The sequence below is a fragment of the Danio rerio genome, chromosome 17, assembly GCF_052040795.2.
Source record: "Danio rerio strain M-AB ecotype USA chromosome 17, GRCz13ab, whole genome shotgun sequence".
NCBI lineage: Eukaryota > Metazoa > Chordata > Actinopteri > Cypriniformes > Danionidae > Danio > Danio rerio.
In genome coordinates, this window is record NC_141037.1 from 12262501 (window position 1) to 12279172 (window position 16672).

General features: G+C 31.3%; 1 protein-coding gene and 1 long non-coding RNA gene across 4 annotated transcripts in view; both read right to left on the reverse strand.

Annotated features, from left to right (window-relative positions):
• The window catches only part of si:ch211-185a18.2, a 297371-nt gene that overhangs the window by 53194 nt on the left and 227505 nt on the right, over window positions 1-16672 (reverse strand). The window lies entirely within an intron of this gene.
• On the reverse strand, window positions 3052-7922 carry LOC147833023 (uncharacterized). Its single transcript, XR_015513040.1, has 2 exons — window positions 7803-7922; window positions 3052-5173 (listed from the first exon to the last, which is right to left on the reverse strand). It is a non-coding gene; the product is annotated as an uncharacterized LOC147833023 (long non-coding RNA).

Sequence of the window (16672 nt, forward strand, 5' to 3'; positions counted from 1 at the left end):
ATCAATTGCTTTCATACAACTCTATGCTATTTATAACATTATCATTTGCTCATGTCATGTCAGTCAAAATTAACTAAACTTGTAAATGCTGAATAGTCCTTTCATATAAACCTAATAGTCCTCATTTCATTACTTGAGTCATTACATACAGAAAATGTTGAACTAGTTGTCAAAGTCTGTCAAGCTAATTTTATAAACATTTTATAAAATCTTTTATTCCCTGAAAATGGCTTCTATATTGAACAATTTCATGAATGATTTACAGACCTGTGTATGTTGTAGCTTCAGTTTCAATATGTACTGTAATATAGTTTACAGTTGTGCACAGCTCTACCCAATGGAAGTTAATGTTTGTTGTAAATAAGGGTGAGTTTATTCTTTTGCACAATGCTGTGAATAAATTAGAATTGCAAAGAGCAAATGCAGTAAACATGTGAAACACATATTCAGTGTCTTGTAAATAAAAAAATTCCTCACTAAATGCAGTGATGTCTAACTTTACTGTAGTTTTCAAATGGCTGTGCAAACAGTATATAGTGCTGCCTTGAGCATTTTCAGGAAGTGTCGCCAAAATCTGACTTTTTTGCAATGGAAAAACTTAAGAGGAAACTGTCATAATGAAATCATGACAAAGCCATTTGACTATCTTGTTCATAAACAATGGTGTCAGGACTTTTCATCTTGATGACACTGACACTTTCACTGAAATCAATACTTGCTTTTGAGGAATGAACTGTCCATTTTGAGCACGTGACGCGCTTTTGCAGGTTATTACAGTTTGTACTAATTGTTTTAAGAAATGCATTAACTGTTGTGCAATTGCAAATAATGTTGTAAGAAATGCACCAAAGCCACTGAGAAAAACTGTTAAATCAACCCATATAAATTGCTCGCAACCAGTTACCTTTAAAAATGTAGTAAATCCAATGAATGATTTTTCAGTGTGCTCTGTGACTAACTCCAGTGCAATTTTTCGAATTCACCATGGTAAAACCCATGAAAGTGAGTGTTAGTGAAGCCATAAAAGTGTGGAGAAGTGATGTGAGCGCTCTGTCCGCTGAACCCTGTGACGATTGTGTTACGGCTGCTGTGACTCTGCAGGGTGGCGAGCCGTTTAACTGTGGCGTGAAAATAACCCAGCAGCATCTGCAGGTCAGGAGATGGGAAAGGCAGATGGAGCGTGACGATAAACAAGAACTTGGCCAGGCGGGTTTCTGTCAATCAGCGGCAGATAAGAACTAACAGAAAGACTAGAGCCATCACTAACCATCTTTCACAGACACTCCACACTCTGCTGTCAAAACAAAGCATTTAGAGGAGAGCGAGACAAGACTCAAATGCACAACTTTTACACACAGCACACTCACAAAACATTAATCATGATGAATTTTAATCATTAACTGTTTGTAAACTTTTGGTTTTATTTAATTTGTCAATTTTTTCTTTAAAACCCATGTCGTCATATTCCTTAGAATCAATCTAAAACTGATCAAATCAAACATTATCAGACAGAATTAGTTAAAATATATAAATATGGTATAAATATAGATATAGCTGTAGAAAAAGCCAGATCCAAATAGTTAAATTCTGTAAGGTTTGCTTAATATTTAGGGGCAAAATTGATGAGGCTCCATACTCCACACAATCGATTAAATTTAATGTGTTTTAAATTAATAAGAAGCATTTAAAACACATTGGATTTAATGATATTATTACAGACTTTTTTATAAAAAAAAAAAAATTAACTAACAAATATCAATCACATAACATTTATTAGTTCAATTATGTTAACCCTTGTGCACTTTTCAAATTTACTACCCATTCGTTATGGATGAATACATCAGCTGAGTTAAACTGCTGTTAACATGCATCGGTTTGCATAAATCCGTTAATCAACCTAGTCCTGATCAAAACTACTAAATGTTTTAAAAAATTACAGGATTTATTGCCAAGTTCACAAATGATGTCACTGATTTGGAGAAAAAAGCACACAAAACAAAGTATTTTCAATATAAAAAGTACTTGTGGACTGGATTTCTTTTCACCTTTTATCACAGTCTAGGACGTGAAACAACATGCATTGTTTTGATTTGCCCAGAGTGTATTGTTGAGTTGTTGTTTTCATAGATTCTTATTATTTTACTTGCTATAGAAACCTTAGAAAACTTCTGATTTGAAAATATTAATAAATAAATAAATGCTCTGATAAATAAACAAATAAAAAAATTATGTTCTAATAAATAGATTTTAAAATTAATAAAGTAATGCTCTGATAAATAAATAAATAAATAAAATGATGCCCTAATAAATAAATAAATAAATAAATAAATAAAGTAATGCTCTGATAAATAAATAAAAAATGCCCTAATAAATAAATAAATAAATGCTCTGGTAAATGAATAAATAAACAAATAAATTAATGGTCTGATAAATAAATAAATAAATATATAAAAGGTAATGCTCTGATAAATAAATAAATAAATAAATAAATAAATAAATAAAATAATTAATTAATACTCTGATAAATAAATCAATAAAAAATATAAAAAATAAAGCAATGGTCTAATAAATAAATAAATAAAGCAATGCTCTGATAAATAAATAAAATAATAATTCCCTAATTAATAAATAATAAAATAAATAAAATAATACCCTAATAAATAAATGAACAAAATAAATAAAATAATGCCCATTAAATAAATAAAGCAACGCTCTGTTATATAAATACAATAATAATGCCCTAATAAACAAATATTGAAATCAATAAAATAATGCCCTAATAAACAAATAAATAAATAAACAAAATAAATAAAATAATGCCCCATTAAATACAAAAATAAAGTAATGCTCTATTAAACATTACTTAAAATTATTTGAAAAAGATTTAAAATTTCACAGTAGCTAATAATTTTGCATTTTTTTGTTATTAAATGTTCACCAAATGTGCAATGTTATCCTTCAGTTCTGATTTTCTCCTGGCAGCTTTGTCTCATCCGGGATGACTTCTCAATTAAACTACAAAGTCTACACAAATTAATTACAGCGTTTGGCCTGGTTAAAAGAATCATTTTATAAACTCAAATGACAGCAAGCAAATCCAAAACCAGCATTCCTCATTTCATTCACTGTTCCAGTCAATCATATTACATAAAAACCACCACAAAAATAAAAATGTGAAAAATATCAGGCAAACTGGTCCCGCAATAACTCTGCAGCAAACAAAAACAGTCGAAATCCAGTTAAGCCCACGTCCCTGCATTGTTTATTCAGACTAAGTCAGTTTCTCCCGCCGTTTTCCTTGTTGTTGTAAGTGAATGGCCACTAGTGAACTCTGCTTACACATGTCGAGATCAACAAGGGAGCGTTTCGGTTCACAGAGATGACATACAGTGGGGGAAATAAGTATTGAACTTGTCATGTTTTTTTTTCCTGGGAATAATATTTTTAAAGGAGCTGTTGACACGGAATTGAACCAGATTTTGGCAAAAACTCAAACAATGCAAACACAAAATGTAAAAAATTATAATAATAAAAATTAGTTATGTGTTATAACAATGAAATGACACAAGGAGAAAGTACTGAACTACTGAAACATATTTAATACTTTATATAAGCTTTTTTGGTGATGTTACATCCCTTCCGTTACTTTTTTAATGGTCAAGGGGGAACGAAAAGGAAAATATTAAACCAGTTACAATTATTGCTGCCATTTATAATAGATGAGGAACAACAAGATGCAAAAGTACTATTTAAGTGAACTTGTTTATTATAAACAAGCTGTGCATTTTTAAATGTTTATGGAAAAATAAGGTTTCACTCAAATGAACAAATAAGACAACGATTTCACAAATTATTAATTAAACAAAGTTCAACAGACAAGAGGACAGAGGGAAAGGATTGTGCCAAACAAAAGAATAAAACAAAAATCAACTAACTAAACCATTAAATTCTTCCCCTAGAACTGCAAAATAAAACAAAAAGTAAACCTTCAACTTCCGAGATGTCACATCTTCCCTACTCTCTCCTCCCAAAGCAAAACTTACAAGTGTGGCACAAACCCGTAATCTAGTATGTATAATTCAAATAATGCTGCATGTGTGCCATGTACATCACATGACAGATCTTACCTATTCCCTCTCCTCCGTCTAGAATAATGCAAAGATAAAATGTTCACACTCCAGTTCTCGAGTTTCTAAACAAAAGTTTCAATTTACATGGCCAACAAAGCACACCAAGAAAAGTTAATCAAACAATGATGAATCAAAGCAAAAAGGGGAAGAAACATACACAGAAAACAAATGCCGAAACACAGCTCAAGTTCACACAAAACGCCAGCTATACCAAACTGTTTTCCTTATAGTGTCCCACCATCCTCATCCTGCTATGTAACGATTGGAGCTCTCCTCAATTGTGTCATCGCACGTCAGTTCGTGTTTTGAATGATTGACAGCAGCCTAAAGACGCCTCTCATATGGAGAATGAAGTCACATAAATTGCTCAGATGTGAGTTTTCCTCAGACTTCAAGAGAGTGTCAAATCTTGATGGTTCTTTGGGTCTCGTCTTTCAAATCTGAGCTTTAATTTGTGTTTTCTGTTGCATTCAAGTCAGGTGATTGGATGGGTAATTCTATAGCTTGGTTTTCTTTTTCTGAAAGCATTAGAGAGTTTCCTTGGCTGTGTTTTGAATCATTGTCTTGCTTCAGCTTGCTGAAGAATTACTGAGAGATTTCAGCTGCTGTCTGGGCTTTCCATGCCTTTCTAAACCTTCCTTTCTTCATGTGTTCAATACATTTCCCTACGTCATTTCATTTGATTACACATAACTTAATTAGTAAATTAATTAGATTTGTTTTCTTTGCATATGTGGACTTCTTTAGTTGTTACCAACATTCGGTGAAAATTTAAGGTCAACAGCACCTTTAGAAATATGTTTACTGAGAAAAATGGTGACGTGTTCAATACTTATTTCCCCCAGCAGAACTTTCTTATTTGCAGAAGAAGAGCGCACTCAAAAGCGTCTTTACAGTCTTGATTGATCTCCATGTGCTGTGGTTGTGAGTGACTGCGAAACGGAGCCCTGCTGTCTTCACCTCTGCTCCTCGCGCTTGTTTATGTAGCGTGTTTTTCCAGAGCTCTTGGACCATGAGTTTGTGTCCGAGCTGCCCACAGATGCCTGCGTGAGGACAAAGAGAGAATCCAGCTTTCTGCATGGCTTGTTATTCTTTCATTGGGTTTGATTGTTGTTCCTTTACTTCCTGCTTTAATAGAAAAACAGGGCCAAAGCCTAGCGTCGATTGTTTGTGGCTTGGCTTTTTGGACGGATTTAAAGCGGGAAAGTTGTTAACAGAACTTTACAGCAATGCCAAACGCCTGTATATAATTTAAATATATCAGTCGTTTAAATGAGCTGGTTACACTTTATTTTAGGTCATAATTCATGCTATTTACTATTGGCTTAATATCTGCTTATTATTGATAAATTAATCGTTTATTAGTAGTTAAAAAGTATGATCTTAATCCCTAATCCTACCCAATACCTAAACCAAACTACTACCTTATAAAATATTAGTGAGCAGTTAATCATTAGTTTATTGAGCTAATAGTCTAAGTTAATGGTTTGCTAATAGTGTGAATTGTGACATAAAAAAGTGTTACAAATGAGCTTTTGTGTGATGGTAAGTTGAGGCCAAAAAGTAACACTTATAGTAGGTTATGTTACACACTTCTGACTATTTTCTTATTTTAGTTTATATTGGAATTTATTATAGTAATTAAAAGGTAGATTTTCTGCATAATTACTCCAGTCTTTGGTATCACATGATCCTTTAAAAGTGATTCTAATGTGATCTGCTCCCTAAAGAAAATCTGTTTTTAATATCAGCGCTGAAAACTGTTGGGCTGCTTAAAGTTTTTGTGGAAACTGATACAATAACAATTATTTAATAATTTAATTAAATAAAAAATTTATTTCATTCAAATTATTGAATTTTAGTTATTAAGGACACAGATTGTTCAAGACGAAAAGAAATGAAAAACTGTACAAAAGCACGCACATCCCTCTTAACTGGGTGCTCAGCCAAAAAACGCAAAAGGTGCTAAATAAATATTCAAAGGCAGCAACACCAAAGCTCCAAAAATACAATTTTATTAAATTTAAAAAAGCTGACACAATGCGTGTAACGTTTCGAGCCACACAGCTTTTCACAGCATGGAGTCATGCTGTTTTTTTTTTCCATCAAGGACACATTACATTGTTCAAGACTGAAAATTAAACAAAAAGTTAAATAAATCAATGTATGATTCATTAATTAAATAAATAAATAAAATATATTAATTAATAAATTAATTAATATATCAATTCAAATAAATGCTGTTAAATTTGAACTTTTTTTTCATAAAAAAATCAGACAGTCATTAGACAATGTCTGATGGAGAGCCATGTGGTTCAAAACGTTACACGCTTTGTGTCAGCTTTTTTAATTTAATAAATTTGTATTTTTGGAGCTTTGGTGTTGCTGCCTTTGATGAATATTCAAGACGAAAAGTAGTAATGAAACTTAAATAAATGCTGTTGAACTTGGAACGTTCTTTTCATTAAAAATCCACTTAAATATGACGATTTTTTTTTTACTGATAATTATATTAATCAATATTTATACTTGTATACTTTAATAATTGTATATTTTATTAATTGTATATTTTTATAATTGTATATTTTAATAATTTTCGAGGGGTCGTGTGACACTGAAAGTTGGAGTCATGCTGTTTTTTTTTCCATCAAGGACACATTACATTGTTCAAGACTGAAAATTAAACAAAAAATTAAATAAATCAATGTAAAATTAATTAATTAAATAAATAAATTAAATATATTATTAAATACATTAATTAATACATCATTCAAATAAATGCTGTTAAACTTGAACTTTCCTTTCATAAAAAAATCCACAAGAATATGAAGAAATTATTTTTTTTAAACTGATAATTAATAATCACTTTTTATAACTGAATACCAATAATTATTGATCATAATAGAACAGTAAATCAGCATGTTTTAATCATTTCTGAGGGGCCGTGTGACACTAAATGCTGGAGACTTTTTTCTATCAAGAACACATTACATTGTTCAAGACTGAAAATTTTAAAAAGCTTAAATAAATAAATGTATGAATGAATAAATAAATAAATAAATAAAATGTATTATTAATTCATTAATAAAGTAATACATCAGTTAATTCAAATCTATGCTGTTCAATTTGATCTGTCATCAAAAAATAAGAAAATATATATTTTTAACTAATAATTATAATAACCAATATTTATAATTGTATACCAATGATAATTGATCATAATAGAACTACAAATCAGCATATTTTAATCCTTTCTACAGGTTCATGTGACATTGAAGGATAGAGTCATGATACTTTTTTCATCAAGGACACATAACATTTTTCAAGACTGATAAAAGGAAGTAATACAAGAATGAATGAATGTATAACTAAATAAAATTAATTAGCTAATCAATTAATTAATCAATTAATTCAAATAAATTAAAATAAGCTAATAATAATATAACTAATAATAACTTATAAAAAATAAATTAATAATAATTTAACTTTTTTCTAAAACCTGTATTTATGATCAAATAAATGCAGCCTTTGTGAGCAGAATAAAGCTTTATACAAATAAAAAAAATCTTACTGATCCCAAACGTTCGACCAGTAGTGTAAGTTGTCGACTATCAGCTAACGGGTGAGTTCCTAAAACAAACACACTCAAGTTATCGTTCTTTGCCCACAAACCTGAGAGCAGACATGAGGTAAATAACGCTGTCTCATCTGCGAGGAGCCGGGGCGATGAGAAGTGAAAAGCGGAGACATGTCTCAGTGTGTGTACTGTTTGTTTGTGTTAGACTGCTGTTTGAAGAGGAAACCCGAGAACACGCCACACTGTGAGCTCAAACTGAAACAAAAACATTAATAATGCAGAGTTTGCCAGCTTCAGAGGACATCATTGAGATATCAGACTGATTCAAACTGAAGACAAAGATGTACTGTACTCCACTAGTAAAAGCCTTCATTTAGTTTTCCACAATCACTTTTTTTTCTTCTTTCTTTTATGTCTATCAGAATTAATGGTCCATCCATGTACTGTACCACACATACTGCTATACTGAAAAAAACATGCAACCCTCAATATCTTCTGAGGTGGTTTACAACGGCGAACACATACGAATAGGCCCAAGTCTATTCATCATTTAATTTTCAAGACCGCCACTCGGAGACCATCCTCCATCATCAGTTTAGGCGTGAGCCGTTATAAGATTCTATATAAGTACATATGATAACCTTGGATAAAAGTATCACTGTATCACAATATTGTGATCACTGCTCCAAAATATATTCTTTTAAATGTCTGGGTCAAAAACAAGAACTTTTGTGTTGTTTGACAAAACGCTATCCGTACTACGCTTATTCATACTATTCACATTCATACTATATAGAGCATACTTTTCTATTGGTCGAGTGGTAAATTCAAATTCAAATGCAGTGTCTATGGAGTAGTAGGCGATTTCGAACGCAGACAATATATTTTATTTAAAAAAAACTAATATTTTGGAACAGTAAGCATGTCAGATTTATTTACAATTTAAAACAGCATCTTTGGATATAATCTCTGCTGGAGATACTGTTGTCCTAAAAAACTATTTTAACCATGGTTTACCTTGAAAATGGTCTGTATTTATTTTTAATGTACAGTACCTGAGTGCTGTGAAGGTGTAAAAGTTGAACCTGGTGCCATAAAGTGAAATACCTGGTGTCTTTAATATAACATAATTACCCCAAGGGTTGCAAAAAAATCAAAAGACGGATGGATTTTTATTTGCATGTTGTTGTTTTTATGTAATTATTAACTAATTTTTGTTTCTGTACATTATGGATAAATATCAAAATATGGTAATTCTAATAGTTTAATGAAAATGAATTAGATTTTTGAAAATCACCAAGTGACCCCCTCCACCCTCCTTTTTTTACTAGAAACAAGACAACAAAAGCATTATTTGGTCCTGGGACCTTGTTAGGGTGCATGGCATTATGAACTCTTTGAAATAGGACAGGACATTATTAATCAAAACCTGATGGTTTCTGTCAGAAAGCTAAAGATGGGTCATAATTGGGCCTTTCATCAGAATAATGACCTAAAATATGTGGCAAAATCTACACAAAAATGGTTCAGAAAGCACAAATTCAAGGTCCTTCCATGGCCAGCCCAGTCACCAGACATAAACATTATTGAGCCTGTCTGAGGTAAGATTAAAGATGAATCCAAAGAATCTTGATGATATTTTTGGAGCAAGAACGCTTTCTTTGCCAGTCCAGACGACTTTATTTATTAGTTATTTTAATCATTGCAGAGATGTATGGATGCAGTCGTTCAAGCTCATGGGAGTCATACACAATATTAACTCTTTTTCCACTGCACCATGACTTTATATTCTACACAGTACATTATTTCTGTTAAGTGACAAGAGTTTTGTCTAAGCAAATCAAACCTTACTGTCCTAATTAAATGATTAAAAATTAAGGCATGATCATATTTTATTTTGGTAAAATAAGCGAAATCTAGAGGCATTTGCCTTTCATATAAACCACTTCTGATACCAAGTGATCAACTAGAAGTCAAGCTAGTGAAATTGTTGTTCCTAAAACTTGGATAGGCGACAAGACCTTTGTCAGGTAGTGTATGTCTTCAAATTTTGTGAATTCATTGATGAAAAGAAGGTTCAAGTTCAACAACATTTATTTGTTTTTATTTATAAGATAAGATAGTATGTTTCATTATTTTAAGCCTTTAATTACTGAATAAAAGTAAAAACATTTTTGGTGGTACTTTTTGAATGGTATTTTATCAGTTTCTACAATAATACTATGCACCCCAACAGTTTTCATCAGCAAAAATAATAAAAAATACTAATAAACATTTCCTGAGCATCAGATTATATTTGGAATATATCTTTTTTTAAGGATCATGTAAAATGTAAGGCAGGAGTCATTATTCACCTTTAACATATAATAAATTGCATTTACTAAACTATTAAAGGAGTCATATATAACAGAAATGTTTTACTATTTACATAAAAAGCCATCTAAAAAAATGCTAATTTAAGCAACTGATTTATTTGTATTATATATAGCCGTAAAGTTCTGTTAACATAAGCCACTTCTGATATCAAATGATCAACTAGAAGTCAAGTTATTATTTTTTGTTCCTAAAACTAAATATACAGTTGAAGTCAGAATCATTACCTCCCTCTTTGAATATATTATTTCTTTTTTAAAATATTTTCCAAATGATGTTTAACAGAGCAAGGAAATTTTCACAGTATGCCTGATAATATTTTTATATTATCAGGCATAATAGAAAAAGTCTTAAGAAAGTATTATTTGTTTCATTTCAGCTAGAATCAAAGCAGTTTTTAATAAAAGAAAAAAACATTTAAGGTCAAAATTATTAGCCCCTTTAAGCTATATATATATTTTTTTTAATTATTATTTTTTTATTAGTCTACAGCAGGGGTTTTCAAACTGTGGGTCGCAACCCATTAGTGGGTCGAACAGTGAGTAAAGGTGGGTGGCGCAAAGTCACTTAATTGCAGCTATATTTACGTTACGGTGATTCAAAACCAGTATGAAAATGAGCAAACGACTTTTTAGAGACCAGTCTGTTTTTCAAATGAATAATTTAGGTTAAAACACATGAGCTAAAACAGTCTGAATCAGCATTCATTAAATAGCTGACTCTGATTCATTTGTGTTGAGCAGCCACAAAGCGTTTGATAAAATGGAAAAGTTGACAACAAAACATTCTGCATATGTCAACAAAGGTTAATCATATTTTCTTTTAAATAAAGAAGAGTATCTTCATCAACAAAAAATTATGACAAGTACAGCCAGCATCCCACAAAAAAGCACATTGAGCCTCATTTTAGTCTCATTTATCAAATTGCAAAACTCCAAAAGCCATACACCATAGGAGAGGAGCTTCTGCTGCCGGCCTGCAAAGACATCGTTGAGGAAATGCTGCAGTAAAGATAGCTAAAGTTTCACTTTTTGATAATACAGTACAATGTAGTACTGAGGAACATTTATTTTTCCATGTTAAAATATTATAGTGGGTCTAGAAATTGACTTACTTGCCTATATAGGTGGGACCCGAAATGAAAAAGTTTGGGAACCCCTTTTTCTACAGAACAAACCATCATTATACATTAACTTGCCTAAATACTCTAGCCTACGTAGTTAATCAAAATAACCTAGTTGAGCCTTTAAATGCCACTTTAAGCTGTATAGAAGTGTCTTGAAAGATAGAAGTGTCTAGTCAAATATTATTTACTGTCATTATATATATATTATAATATATTATAACTAAATATTTCTTGCACTAAATTAAAATTACAAAAATAAAATCAAAGCTTGTGTGTGTGAAAACCTAATAAGTATACAAAAAGCATTAATAAAGACTCTACTAAATAAAATTTACAAAAAGATTGCAAAAATCAATGTTAGTGTGAGAGTGATAATGTATTGAGTATAAATACAACATGTATAAATACTCTTAGTGTAAAAATAAAAATCCAAATTCCCACACTGATGAGAATAAGCCTATTAAAATGAGCACAGAAACAGCAGCCCGATCCGACATGCTGACTTCATTGAAGCGTGATTATTGCTGCATGCTTTGCATAACAACAAGCTCAAATCGCCATCAAAATTCTGCACCGCATTCATGCAAGTCACAAGTCACTATTTGCATAGCAGTGAAATCCAGAGCACTCGCTTCAGGTCTGCCACACATACATGCTGCTGTACCCTAGGTATGTTGTGTTGATAGTAAAGACAGGACATGACGGATGAAGAAAGAGAGCTCACACAGAGCAGCGCCAAACGAGGCTCTCCTGGAAAACAGCAGATCTTTCAATGATGTTTTGATCCCAGTAAAAACAGAACAGCCGAGCAGCTTGGAAACAGTTTATCTGAGTAGCCCTCGAGAGGCTATATGTGTGTGTGTGTGTGTGTGTGTGTGTGTGTGTGTGTGTGTGTGTGTGTTATGTGTGTTTATATGTGTGTGTGTGTGCCCTCACCCCCTTCCTGTGCTCCACAGAGGGGCCAATATTTCACACACAAGAGCCCAGTGTTCAACGGATGTCCACTTTCACCTCCTGATAGAGAGCCTTTTATGACTTGTGCAACTTTCCATTTCCATCAATCATCATCTCTTTGAATAGACGCTACAAAGCTGAACAAAACAATGTATTGGCTAATTGTTAGTTAAGTTAAATTAATGCATTATTATTGTTTGCACACTTTATTTGAATGAACAATTCATGCTATTAACAAACCATTACCTAAAACGTTTAGCTTAATAAACTACCATTTAGGTGGTTATTAATAGTTAGTCATGTAGTAGTTGGGTTAAAGTATTAGGGATGTAAAATAAGATCATACTTTGAAGGTGCTAATAAACAGGTAATATCCTAATAATAGGCAGGTAATAAGCCAGTAGTAAATGGTGTGAATAGTTAAACTAAAGTCTTACTGATAATTTTTTTAGATCTAATTATTAATTACAATTAAATACGGTTTAAAAGTGTGACTTTTAATTTGAACCCTTTACTGCATAGTGTAACCATATGGCAACATGATACTTATGTTTATTTCCCTGCCACTGTTTCTCAAAGACCAACATTACAGTTTTTGTTGGAAAGAGAAGACCTTAGAGTAGCCAATGATGTGCTTTGGTTAAGTCACATGACATGCTGTGTTTTTCGGAAGCACGATTGGTGACAGACTGGCGTTTATTGCGAGTAGTTGATAAATGTAAATGTAAACATCAATAAAAAAAGGATCAAATTATGTCAGAACCACAAAAAAAAGTATCAAATTAGTTTTTTGCAAATCCATCTAATGTATGTGTTACCAAATGGCAACACTGTCCAATTGTGGAATGTGCAATACTGCAATGGGTTAGCTAGCTAGCAACGTCAGCTGTGAACTGTTAAGTTGTAACAATTAAAACATGAAAGCTAGTAATATAATGTTGATCACTTGTATGTTAATGACTCTTGCATTATAAATAAAATCTATTTTTATTGGCAATATTAAGTTTGAATAGATATGAACAGTGTATTAGCGAACACCACCATGTTCTATGGTAAGTGAAAGAAAAAAAAAGGACAGAACTGGCTCTTCCTGCAGATGAAATTGAGGGTGTGATGGGTTTTAGTGAGCATGAGAATAATGCAGACTGGATATTTGAGAGACAGCTCAGGTAAGTTAGCTCACAGGCAGATAAGACAGGCGTAGTATAGTACTGTATATAGTATAATATATATAAACATTGTTAGCTAGTATATTATTCTGCATCTGGATATACTAGACTCGTTATTTATTTGTTACACTATTTACTGGAGGAAATATTTATATTTACTGTATGTTGTATACACGATAATACAATATTACATTTGTTTTTAATTATATTCAGCAATATGAGTATATTCGGAATATGAGTTGTTGGAAAGTGTGTATATGGTGTCATTTATAAGTTCTGTGTTAATGATTATAATTATAATACTTATATAATACTGATTATAATACTGCAACACCAATCAAATCATTTTAAACAACAAAAAGATTAATTATAAGGAAGGTTTTAAATTAGAAATTTCTAATTTAAGTACCTTAAAAAAATAATTTTATCCATTTTTTTTTACATCACTTCAAGTTAAGCCATTTAAAAAAAAAAGAAAAACAGTCATATATTTTTTAAAATATATTCATCATTCATCATAATGCGTGTGGTAGAGGCACTGTACAAATGTGGCTGTGCTATTGAAACATGCTCAGGGTCCGTATGCCCTATCCAGTCTATATCTATAGGAGGCCCCCAGATCCAGGTATAAGCAATGAATGATCGTTCATTTGCAGTGGCAGGTCTAAAACTGTGGAAAACTCTCTAGTAGAACTTTGCATCATCACAAATGTGGCACTGTTTAAAGCAAAACTTAAAACTTTATCTAAAATTTATTTAGACTTGCTTTTGATATTCGGTAGTACAAACATATTTTTATTGACACTTATGTTCTAACAATCTTATGTGTTTTAATGTTTAATTTTGTTTTCAATACTGTAAAGCACTTTGGCAGGCCTCCTAAGGTGCTATATAAATGAAGTGATTGATTGATTGATTGATTGATTGATTGATTGATTGATTGATTGATTGATTGATTGATTGATTGATTGATTGACTGATTAATAGAAAATCTACTCCCATAAAGAAAAGAAAAAAAACACATAAGTTGGTAATGTACCAAACATTCACTAAAATTTTACCAAAATCAAAATACCAGTAAAATAAAAATAACAATAATTTAAAAAAAAGGTTCAACCAATGAAAATAATACATAATTTATCAGCTTAAGATATCTGCCTATTTTTGTGATCAGCGGAAAATTGCTGTTTTTAATCACAAACCAACATTAGGTCAAAATCTTAAGTTGTTCACAGTATGTGTTTGCCTTTATAATTATAAAAATATAGATTGTATAGAGTAATATATTAGCTATCGGCCTCTAAATCTAAAAAGATAGCGGTTATCGGTATCGGACAAAATTGGTTCATTCTTAAAAATACTATTTCTCTGGATATCGATTTAGCCACGGATATATTGCGCATGCTACTTATTTTTAAGCAATTCATAATCACTCAAAACAATAGGGCAAAATATTTACTGATTCGAAATGGCAAACAGAAATCATATTCTGCTATATACTTCAATTACAAAACAACATCTGCCAAGGAGTTTCACCGACAACCATTTTATAAGTATCTTTAAATCACTTTGGCCCTCAATGTGACCACTACAAGCTGAAATGGGACGCTTGAACAGAGACGCCTTTCTCTAATATTCAAAATAGCCAGATAGTCATCGAAGAGAGCAGCTGTAGAACCAGGGGACGCTGCCCAGGTCATGTCTGAAGCGGTCTGGCTGTACAGTACCACACTACGCCTTTATTAAACAACACAATCGGCCCATCTGTAGATCAGGCAGAGGTGCAGATCGCAGTCATAGAAGCTCTATTTGTTCAAGGCCCTTCGTCTGGGCTAAAGCTGCGACTAAAAGGCTTTAATGTCATGTACTTACAGTATAGAATTGCAGTGTGAAATTCGGCTACGACTTTGAGTGCGCTCGCCTTCTTAATAGACTCACAAACGGCTGCTTGTGTGAGCGCCGATGAGAACGTGATAGAAAAAACAGAGAGGCTTCTGTGGTGGTATATGGGCTGTTTATTGAAATTAGAATCAGGATCAGAACTAAACATGAGTTTAATTGAGGAAAACAACAGGCTTGGGTTCCTACAATGGTGCCGCAAGTCTACTTTAAAGAGACAAGTATGTGGTTTTTAACGATAGATAGAACTATAGAGAGCTTTATATGTTAAAAGAATAATAAATAGATTAACAGAAAGACAAACAAAGAATGAAAGGACTATACAATTAAACAATAAACAATGTAGATAGACAGAAGATAGACAAACTAGAAAGAGATGGAAAGAAAATTTTAAAAAGACAACATTTATGAAAAATTTTATATAAAATAAAAAATAAGTAGACAAAAAAGATAGAAGAAAAAAGATAATAAACTAAAGCATTAAAATAATAAATGAATGGAAAAGAATGAACAAATGAATGAAAGAAAAAAACAAACAAATAAATTAAAAAAGAATGAACTAAAAAGAATAAGCTAAAGAACAAAAAAACTAATAAAAAATAAAGAAGAAATGAAGGAAAGAAAGAACAAACAAATGAAAGAAAGAAAGAAAGAAAGAAAGAAAGAAAGAAAGAGAACAAAAAAGAATGAACTAAAAGAACAAAAGAACAAATAAAAGACAGAACATACAAATGAAAAAAGAATGACAGAAAAGTATGCACAAATGAATGAATGAAAGGACAAATAAATGAACAAAAGAAGGAATGAACAAAAAACTAAAGAAAAAATAAACAAAATAACTAAAATGGAATGAACAAAAAAGCAAAAAAAAGAATCATCAAATGAACAAAGAAAGAAAGAAACAACAAACGAATGAACAAACAAAAAGAAAGAATGAAACAAAAAATCAATTGAGGAAAAGAAGAAAAAAGACAAACAAGAGATGACAGAGAAAGAAAGAAAGAAAGAAAGAAAGAAAGAAAGAAAGCAAGAAAGAAAGAAAGAAAGAAAGAGAATGAATTAAAGAACTAAAAGAACAAATGAAAAAAGAACAAACTAAATAAATAAAAGAATTAATGAGAGAAAGAATGAATAAATGAATGAAAGAAAGAACAAACAAAAGAAAGAATGAAACAAAGAAAAAAATAAGCAAAAAACAACAACAAAAAACAAGAGGATGAAAAAGAAAGAAACTTAATAAACGAAAAAAGAACAAACAAAAGAACGAACGGCTGAATAAATAAATGAACAAACGAACAAAAGAATAAATAAATGAAAGAAAGAATGAGATAAAGAATGAATGAATGAACGAAAGAACAAACAAAAAAAGAATGAAACCAAGAAAGAAAATCAACTGAGCAAAAGAAGAACAAAAAAAACAAGAGATTGGATGAAAATGAAAGAA